Source organism: Rhinoraja longicauda, chromosome 6 (assembly GCF_053455715.1).
Source record: "Rhinoraja longicauda isolate Sanriku21f chromosome 6, sRhiLon1.1, whole genome shotgun sequence".
In the NCBI taxonomy this organism is placed as follows: domain Eukaryota; kingdom Metazoa; phylum Chordata; class Chondrichthyes; order Rajiformes; family Arhynchobatidae; genus Rhinoraja; species Rhinoraja longicauda.
The window spans coordinates 44439219-44449137 of record NC_135958.1 but is presented as its reverse complement, the minus strand read 5'-3'; positions in this window follow the sequence as shown (position 1 = coordinate 44449137).

Here is a 9919-nt window from a genome sequence, read left to right as displayed (position 1 = left end):
GCCCGTGTCTGTGCCCGTGTCTGTGTCTGTGCCCGTGTCTGTGCCCGTGTCTGTGTCTGTGTCTGTGTCTGTGCCTGTGTCTGTGCCCGTGTCTGTGTCTGTGCCCGTGTCTGTGTCTGTGTCTGTGTCTGTGTCTGTGCCCGTGTCTGTGTCTGTGCCCGTGTCTGTGTCTGTGTCTGTGCCCGTGTCTGTGTCTGTGTCCGTGTCTGTGTCTGTGCCCGTGTCTGTGTCTGTGCCCGTGTCTGTGTCTGTGTCTGTGCCCGTGTCTGTGTCTGTGCCCGTGTCTGTGTCTGTGCCCGTGTCTGTGCCCGTGTCTGTGTCTGTGTCTGTGTCTGTGTCTGTGCCCGTGTCTGTGCCCGTGTCTGTGTCTGTGTCTGTGCCCGTGTCTGTGCCCGTGTCTGTGTCTGTGTCTGTGCCCGTGTCTGTGTCTGTGCCCGTGTCTGTGTCGGTGCCCGTGTCTGTGTTTGTGCCCGTGTCTGTGCCCGTGTCTGTGCCCGTGTCTGTGTCCGTGCCCGTGTCTGTGTCTGTGTCTGTGTCTGTGTCTGTGCCCGTGTCTGTGCCCGTGTCTGTGCCCGTGTCTGTGTCTGTGCCCGTGTCTGTGTCTGGGCCCGTGTCTGGGCCCGTGTCTGTGCCCGTGTCTGTGTCCGTGCCCGTGTCTGGGCCCGTGTCCGTGCCCGTGTCTGGGCCCGTGTCTGTGTCTGTGGCCGCTGAAGGCCGTGCAGGCAGTAGCTGCTTTATTCACTGCTGACTGCAGGCTGGGCCGGCGCCAGACTTGTCCACGCGTTGCTGTGGGGACGGGCCGGGCCGGGAACAAGGGTCGCTGTCGGCTGCGGAGCCGTGTTTGGTTTTCAGGGCGGGGGCCGCTGCACTGCGGGATAGGACAGGGATTAGTGAACAACACGTCTCACACAACAGCCCAGATACACGCAGAAACCCCCACCCCCCACCCCTCACCATCACCCCCCCTCACTCCACACACACCCCTTACAACCCCCCCACCATCACCCCCCCCTCACTCCACACACACCCCCTACAACCCCCCCACCATCACCCCCCACCCCACCCCCCTCACTCCACCCCCACCCCCCTCACTCCACACCCCCGTCACCCCAAACACCCCTCCCCACACCCCCACCCTCACCCCCCCACCTCACACTTCCCACCCACCCCCACCCCACCACACCCACCCCTTCCCACCCCACACCCAGCCCCACCACAACCCCCCACCCACACACCCCTCCCCCCACACACACACACCCCTCCCACCCCCACACACCCCCAGCCCCGCGCCCGGTACACGAACCAGCGATGCCCCACACCCCGCAATCAGCATCCTGCAGTGCCGTAATCCCGCGGGCGGGTTTACTGGCCAGGTGTGCGGGTTTGCGGGTGTGCGGGTTTGCGGGTTTGCGGGTTTGCGGGGGCAGGTATGCGGGGGCGGGTTTGCGGGGGCAGGTATGCGGGGGCGGGTTTGCGGGGGGGGCAGCTGTGCGGGGGCAGGTGTGCGGGGGCGGGTTTGCGGGGGGCGGGTGTGCGGGGGCGGGTTTGCGGAGGGGGCAGCTGTGCGGGGGGGGGGCGGGTATGCGGGGGCGTGTTTGCGGGGGGGCGGGTATGCGGGGGCGGGTTTGCGGAGGGGGCGGGTGTGCGGGGGGGCGGGTATGCGGGGCGGGCGGTCGCTGCGTGTTTTTGCAGAGGGCGGGTCCAAGGCCGCGGTTAAAGCGGCTCCGACAGGAAACAGCGCAGCGCGGATCCACGGATCCACGGAGCTGCTGATCGCGACCCGAGAACCGGGAGCGGCGGAATCCTGAGCGCCGCGGGTCGCAGATCGGGAAGGGGAGCGGGGGAATCGCGGCCGGACCTGGATTCGGAGAACCGGGAGCAGGAGATTGCGGAGCGGAGCGGTCCCGGTAACCGTCGCCCGGTCCCCGCCATGACCGACTCGGTGCGGTCCGGTCCCCAGCGGGAGAACAGCTATTTCCACAAGGTCGGTGTGGCCGCGACACCGGGAGTGGGGCCGAGGGGGGTCACCGAGTCGGGCTGCCCGCTGCCCCGCCCCACTCCCCCTTTACTGTACATCCGTGTCTGCCCCACCGCCCATCTCCCCCACCGCCCATCTCCCCCACCGCCCCTCTCCCCCACCGCCCCTCTCCCCCACCGCCCCGCTCCCCCGCCGCCCCTCTCCCCCACCGCCCCTCTCCCCCACCGCCCCTCTCCCCCACCGCCCCTCTCCCCCGCCGCCCCTCTCCCCCACCGCCCCTCTCCCCCGCCGCCCCTCTCCCCCGCCGCCCATCTCCCCCGCCGCCCGTCTCCCCCGCCGCCCCTCTCCCCCGCCGCCCCTCTCCCCCACCGCCCCTCTCCCCCGCCGCCCCTCTCCCCCGCCGCCCCTCTCCCCCACCGCACCTGTCATCCCCCCCCCCCCCATCCCTCCCCACGGCCCGCAGTGTAGTGCCGCCGGGGGGGGGGGGGGGGGGCGTTTTTGCGGGTCTACCCGGGCCTGTCGCTCGGGGGCGGAGATGTTTCAGAGTGAGGTAGACTCACTCAGCACGGGAATCGGCCATTCGGCCCACCTGGTCCGGGCCGACCGAGTTGGTGTTGGCCTGCAGTCGGCCCACATCCTGCCAGCCTCTCCTCTCAATGTACAAGTCACCTTTCTATCGCCGTGTGCGCCTTCACCTGCTCCCTCATTCCCAGCACGTACTCGCGTCTGAGTCAATCCTGGCCCCAGAGCTCCACGCTAAACCGAGCTGGGAAATCTCCTGCCGTCTCTACCTGCGTTATGTGCTGGTATTGCTCTAGATACCCCTCCTCCACCCCCACCCCCAACTTCCCGGGACACTCTCCCCCCCACCCCCCCTCACCCCCAACTTCCCGGGGACATCCTCACCACCCCCCTCCCCGGGACACTCTCCCCCCCAACCCCCCGGGACGCTCTCCCCCCCACCCCCCCGGGACACTCTCCCCCACCCCCCCGGGACACTCTCCCCCCCCACTCCCACCCCCACCCCCCCCGGGACACTCTCCCCCCCCACCCCCCCGGAACACTCTTCCCTCCAACCCCCCCCGGGACACTCTCCCCCCCCCCCCCCCCCCCCCCCCCCCCCGGGACACTCTTCCCCCCCCCACTCCCACCCCACCCCCCCGGGACACTCTCCCCCCCCCCCACCCCCCGGGACACTCTCCCACCCCACCCCCCGGGACACTCTTCCCTCCAACCCCCCCCCCCCCCCGGGACACTCTTCCCTCCACCCCCCCCCCGGGGACACTCTCCCCCCACCCCCCCCCCCGGGACACTCTTCCCTCCAACCCCCCCCCCCCGGGACACTCTCCCCCCCACCCCGTCCAATGTTCCCCCACAGGTAGCTATGCCCGGCCTCCCCTTGGCTCCGAGCTCTATGCTTTCCCGGGCTGGCCCTGGGTCTGAGCTGCCGACTCACTGTCAGACGGAGCCCAGTGCGCCGCCCGCCCGCCCGCCCGGGGCAGCGAGGGTGGGTGGGTGGGATGGAGGAAGTGCTGGGCAGGGTTGTGTCACCGATCAGAAAACAACGCCACGCCTATTTTCAGGTCGAGTTTCAGGGAAATGATCGCATACAGACGTGAGCCTGTGTTCCCAGCTCAGGACCTTCCTGCCGGGAATCTACCCCCTGCTAGCACGGGTGGAGGCACACGTCTGTTCTGCGCTCTGAGTCGTGGAGTTCACTTTAGAGGTACTGCGCGGTAACAGGCCCTTCAGCCGACCAGCGATCACCCTGTACACTAACGCTGTCCTGCAGGGTCCTACTGTAGTTACACAGGGCCCTGGTGAGACTGCACCTGGAGTATTGTGTGCAATTTAAAAAACATAGAAAAATAGGTACCGGAGGAGTCCATTTGGCCCATCGAGCCAGCACCGCCATTCAATATGGTCGTGGTTGATCAACTAAAATCAGTACCCCGTTCCTGCTTTTTCCCCCATATCCCTTGATTCATTGAGCTCCAAGAGCTAAATCTAACTCTCTCTTGAAAACATCGGCACGGTAGCGCAGCGGTAGAGTTGCTGCTGCCGGAGACTCAGGTTCGATCCTGACTACGGGTACTGCACTGTAAGGAGTTTGTACGTTCTCCCCGTGACCTGCGTGGGTTTTCTCCGAGATCTTCGGTTTCCTCCCACACTCCAAAGACGTACAGGTATGTAGGTTAATTGGCTGGGTAAATGTAAAAATTGTCCCTAGTGGGTGTAGGATAGTGTTAATGTACGGGGCTCACTGGGCGGCACGGACTTGGTGGGCCGAAAAGGCCTGTTTCCGGCTGTAGATATATGATATGATATGATATGATCCAGTGAATTGGCCTCCACTGCCCTCTGTGGCAGGGAATTCCACAGATTCACAACTCTCTGGGTGAATTTTTTTTCCTCATCTTAGTCATAAATGGTCTATTCCTTATTCTTAAACTGTGACACTTGGTTCTGAACTCCCTCAACATCGGGAACATTTTTCCTGCATCTAACCTGTTGAATCCCTTAAGAATTTTATGTTTCTATAAGATCCCATCTCATCCTAAATTCCAGTGAATACAAGCTCAGTCGACCCATTCTTTCATCATATGTCAGTCCCGCCATCCCGCGAATTAACCTGGTGAACCTACGCTGCACTCTCTCAATAGCAAGAATGTCTTTCCTCAAAATAGGAGACCAAAACTGCACACACTACTCCAGGTGTGGTCTCACCAGGGACCTGTACAACTGCAGTCGGACCTCCTTGCTCCTAAACTCAAATCCTCTCGCAATGAGGGCCTAAATGCCATTAGCTTTCTTCACTGCCTGCTGTACCTGCATGCTCACTTTCAGTGACTGATGTACAAGGTACCCAGGTCTCATTGTACCTCCACTTTTCCTAACCTGACACCATTCAGATAATAATCTGCCTTCGTGATCTTGCCACCAAAATGGATAACCTGACATTTATCCACATTATACTGCATCTGCCATGCATCTGCCCACTCACCCAACCAATCCAAGTCACCCTGCAGCCTCATGGCATCCTCCTCACAGCTCACACTGTCACCCAGCTTTGTGTCATCGGCAAACTTGGAGATGTTACATTTAATTCCCTCGTCCAAATCGTTAATACATATTGTAAATAACTGGGGTCCCAGCACCGAGCCTTGCAGCACCCCACTAGTCACTGTCTGCCATTCTGAAAAGGACCCGTTAATTCCTACCCTTTGCTTCCTGTCTGCCAACCAGTTCTCTATCCATGTCAATACCTACCCCCAATAACATGTGCTCTAATTTTGCACACTAATCTATTTTGTGGGACCTTGTCAAAGGCTTTTTGAAAGTCCAGATACACCACATCCACTGGCTCTCCTTATCCATTCTACTTGTTGCATCCTCAAAAATTTCCAGTAGTCAAGCACGATTTCCCCTTCATAAATCCATGCTGACTTTGACCGATCCTGTCATTGCTTTCCAAATGCGCTGCTATAACATCTTTAACAATCAACTCCAGCATCTTCCCCACTACCGATGTCAGGCTAACTGTTCTCTAATTCGCTGTTTTCTCTCTCCCTCCTTTCTTAAAAAGTGGGGTTACATTGGCTACCCTCCAGTCCACTGGAACTGATCCAGAGTCGAGAGAACATTGGAAAATGATCATCAAAGCATCCACGATTTCTAGGGTTACCTTCTTGAGTACTCTGAGATGCAGACCATCAGGCCCTGGGGATTTATTTGCCTTCAGTCCTAACAGTTTCCCGAACACCATTTCCTGACTAATGTGGATTCCCTTCAGTTCCTCCCTCCCACTTAGATCCTCAGTCCCCTAGTATTTCTGGGAGATTGTGTCTTCCTTAGTGAAGACAAAATCAAAGTACTTGTTTAACTGCTCATGTAGGAAAATAACTGCAGATGCTGGTACAAATCGAAGGTATCACAAAATGCTGGAGTAACTCAGCAGGTCAGGCAGCATCTCAGGAGACAAGGAGAGACCCTTCTTGACCCAAAACGTCACCCTGGGATGCTGCCTGACCTTCTTTCCTGAGATGCTGCCTGACCTGCTGAGTTACTCCAGCATTTTGTGATACCTATGTTTAACTGTTCTGCCATTTCCTTGCTTCCCATTATAAATTCACCTGTCTCTGATTGTAAGGGACCTAAATTTGGCTTCACTAATCTTTTCCTTTTTGCATATCTAAAGAAGCTTTTAGTCAGTTTTTATATTCCCCGCAAGCTTTCTTTCATGCTCTTTTTCCCCCTCTTAATTAACCCCCTTTGTTCTCTGTTGAGTTCTAAATTTCTCCCAGTCTTCTGGTTTGCTGCTTCCTCTGGCCAATTTATACGCCTTTTCCTTGGATTTAACACCATCCTTGATTTCCCTTGGGCCACCTTCCACATTTTATTTTTTCGACCAATTTTGCTCTAATTTGAGGAAGGACATTCTTGCTATTGAGGGAGTGCAGCGTATGTTCACTAGGTTAATTCCCGGGATGACAGGGACTGACATATGATGAAAGAATGGGTCGACTGGCTTGTATTCACTGGAATTTAGAAGGAGGAGAGGATCTTATCGAAACATTCTTAAAGGTTTGGACAGGCTAGATGCAGGAAAAATGTTCTCAATGTTGGGGGAGTCCAGAACCAGGGGTCACAGTTTAAGAATAAGGAGTAGGCCATTTAGGAATGAGGTGAGGAAAAACTTTTTCACCCAGAGAGTTGTGAATCTGTGGAATTCACTGTCACAGAGGCCAATTCACTGGGTGTTTTCAAGAGAGAGTTAGATTTAGCTCTTGGGGCTAAAGGAATCAAGGGATATGGGGGGAAAGCGCGGATGGGGTACTGATTTTAGATGTTCAGCCATGATGATATTGAATGGCGGTGCTGGCTCGAAGGGCTGAATGGCCTACTCCTGTACCTAATTTTCTGTTTCTACACACACTAGGGACAACGTTTACAATTTTACCGTAGCCAATTAACATACAAACCTGTATGTCTGTGGAAGTGTGTAGCACGGAAACAGGTCCTTCGGCCCACGGTGTGACTATGCAACGTCCGCATGCATTCCACATCCACTCAATCATAACACTTGCCCCGATGCCGCTTCACCTTCCCCCACCAACTCCACTGGCGGCTCATTCCAGACACCCACTCCCGTGTAGAAAATGTACCCCTCTGATCCCCCTGACACCCCCCCCCCCACTCCTCCTCAAGCCCCGGCTCTAGACAGCCCCGTAGTGGGAACAGGCTCGGGCTGCCGACGCTGCCCGTCACCCTCACCCTCCTCCTCTCCGGAGTCCAGGTTCGGCAGCCCGTCCCGTCCCTCCCTCCGAGCCAAGCCCACCGCTGCTGCAGCATATCGCCGCATCTCCCACAACCTGCTGCCCACCGTCCCCGACCCACCCCGCCGGCCCTGTGCGCGTCCTTCGCCGTGGCTGGCCTGCACCTCGGGCAACCGCCGTGGACACATTCCCCCTGCCATCGTGTTGCCCGGGGCGGGGGGAGTGTTGAATTTAATACTTGATACTTGTGTGATGGTGGGAGGGGGCAGTGTGACCCCACTATAAGGCCGGGCACCCTCTCACGTTGTGCCCTCACCCTACGGGTGGGGGTCTGGCCGTGCCGGAGGTCGGGGTGGGTGGGTGGGGGTCTGACGGTGCCGGAGGTCGGGGTGGGTGGGTGGGGGTCTGACGGTGCCGGAGGTCGGGGTGGGTGGGTGGGGGTCTGACGGTGCCGGAGGTCGGGGTGGGTGGGTGGGGGTCTGACGGTGCCGGAGGTCGGGGTGGGTGGGTGGGGGTCTGACGGTGCCGGAGGTCGGGGTGGGTGGGTGGGGGTCTGACGGTGCCGGAGGTCGGGGTGGGTGGGGGTCTGACGGTGCCGGAGGTCAGGGTGGGTGGGTGGGGGTCTGACGGTGCCGGAGGTCAGGGTGGGTGGGGGTCTGACGGTGCCGGAGGTCAGGGTGGGTGGGGGTCTGACGGTGCCGGAGGTCGGGGTGGGAGGGGGTCTGGCCGTGCCGGAGGTCAGGGTTGGAGCGGCACTGACCACACCGCTGTTCCACAGGGTTGTAACCCGTACGCACAGACCGGCCGCAGCAAGCTGCAGTCTCACCGCGTCTCGCTCAACCAGCAGATCATCAAAGCCATGCGTCTCCGGGCCGGCGCCGAGAACCTGCTGCGGTGAGTTGCACTCATGTGAGAGGAGCAGAGTCAGGCCATTCGGCCCATCAAGTCCACGCCGCCATTCATTCTATCTATCTATCTATCTATCTATCTATCTATCTATCTATCTATCTATCTATCTATCTATCTATCTATCTATCTATCTATCTATCTATCTATCTATCTATCTATCTATCTATCTATCTATCTATCTATCTATCTATCTATCTATATCTATCTATCTATCTATCTATCTATCTATCTATCTATCTATCTATCTATCTATCTATCTATCTATCTATCTATCTATCTATCTATCTATCTATCTATCTATCTATCTATCTATCTATCTATCTATCTATCTATCTATCTATCTATCTATCTATCTATCTATCTATCTATCTATCTATCTATCTATCTATCTATCTATCTATCTATCTATCTATCTATCTATCTATCTATCTATCTATCTATCTATCTATCTATCTATCTATCTATCTATCTATCTATCTATCTATCTATCTATCTATCTATCTATCTATCTATCTATCTATCTATCTATCTATCTATCTATCTATCTATCTATCTATCTATCTATCTCTCTATCTCTCTCTCTCTCCCTCCTCCCTCCTGTCCTGCCTTCTCCCCATAACCCCTGACACCTGCACCACCATGGGCTCTCGCGTGTGGCATCTTATCAAAGACCGTCAGAAAATCTCGGTAACAACATCCACCGACTCTCCTTCGTCTGTCCCACCATTGACCGCGCCGTACTGACCGCACTGACTCTGCTGACTTTGGCTGATCTTACCGTGTGCTTCTACAGTGCCCTCCATAATGTTTGGGACAAAGACCCATCATTTGTTTATTTGCCTCTGTACTCCACTGTTTGAGATTTATAATAGAAAAAAATCACACGTGGTTAAAGTGCACATTGTCAGATTTTATTAAAGGCCATTTTTATACATTTTGGTTTCACCATGTAGAAATTACAGCTGTGTTTATACATAGTTCCCTCCATTTCAGGGCACCATAATGTTTGGGACACATGGCTTCACAGGTGTTTGTAATTGCTCAGGTGTGTTTAATTGCCTCCTTACTACTATGAGAGCTCTCAGCACCTAGTCTTCCCTCCAGTCTTTCCATTGCCTTTGGAAACTTTTATTGCTGTTTAACAACATTAGGACCAGCGTTGTGCCAATGAAAGTCAAAGAAGCCATTATGAGACTGAGAAACAAGAATAAAACTGTTAGAGACATCAGCCAAACCTTAGGCTTATCCAAATCAACGGGTTGGAACATCATTAAGAAGAAAGAGAGCATTGGTGAGTTTACTAATCACAAAGAGACTGGCAGGCCAAGGAAGACCTCCACTGCTGATGACAGAAGAATTCACACCAAACACCTGTCCGACAGATCAGAAACACACTTCAGGAGTCAGGTATGGATTTGTTAACGACCACTGTCTGCAGAAGACTTCTTGAACAGAAATACAGAGGCGACATTGCAAGATGCAAACCACTGGTTAGCCGCAAAAATAGAATGGCCAGCTTACAGTTTGCCAAGAAGTACTTAAAAGAGCAACCACAGTTCTGGAAAAAGGTCTTGTGGACAGATGAGAAGGCAGTGGAGGCCAATTCACTGGATGAATTTAAAAGGGAGTTTGATAGAGCTCTAGGAATCAAGGGATATGGGGAGAAGGCAGGCACAGGTTACTGATTGTAGATGATCAGCCCTGATCACAATGAATGGCGGTGCTGACTCGAAGGGCCAAATGGCTTCCTACTGCA